Below are 458 nucleotides of genomic sequence, written 5' to 3'. Positions count from 1 at the left end.
CTCCCCTCCTCTCCTCTCCTCTCCTCTCCTCTCCTCTCGTAGAAGTCTTAAAAAATAATTATTCTGGTTTGCGTTTTCACTTACATTTTTTTATCCACTCCTGAGAAACTTAGCTCCTAATTCTATTTTGTAATAAAAATGTTCCTGTTTATATCCTAAATTCCAGATCTAATTTTCTCATTCTATTTCTCGTATTTGTTTTTTACAGAACTACTCAGTATTATCATCCTGTGTCTGCAGCATTATATGCAGCATTATCATATATGTATTTATTAAACACTTTGATGCTACTTTGAAGGTGATTTGGGGACAGACAAGGGACGAGGAAAATAATGTTCAGTGCAAAGTGTCCACTCGGTGCAAACACAGAGGTTGGAAAGACAGAGAATGCCATACCAAAGGAAGCCTAGAGTTTGCTAGCTTGAATACTTAACAAACAGGAAACACAAACTCATTGC

The sequence above is a fragment of the Elephantulus edwardii genome, unplaced genomic scaffold (assembly GCF_000299155.1).
Source record: "Elephantulus edwardii isolate Elephantulus edwardi_28Jun2011 unplaced genomic scaffold, EleEdw1.0 scaffold00098, whole genome shotgun sequence".
Lineage (NCBI taxonomy): Eukaryota > Metazoa > Chordata > Mammalia > Macroscelidea > Macroscelididae > Elephantulus > Elephantulus edwardii.
The sequence above is the reverse complement of the archived record's forward strand: the minus strand, read 5'-3'. Positions refer to the sequence as shown.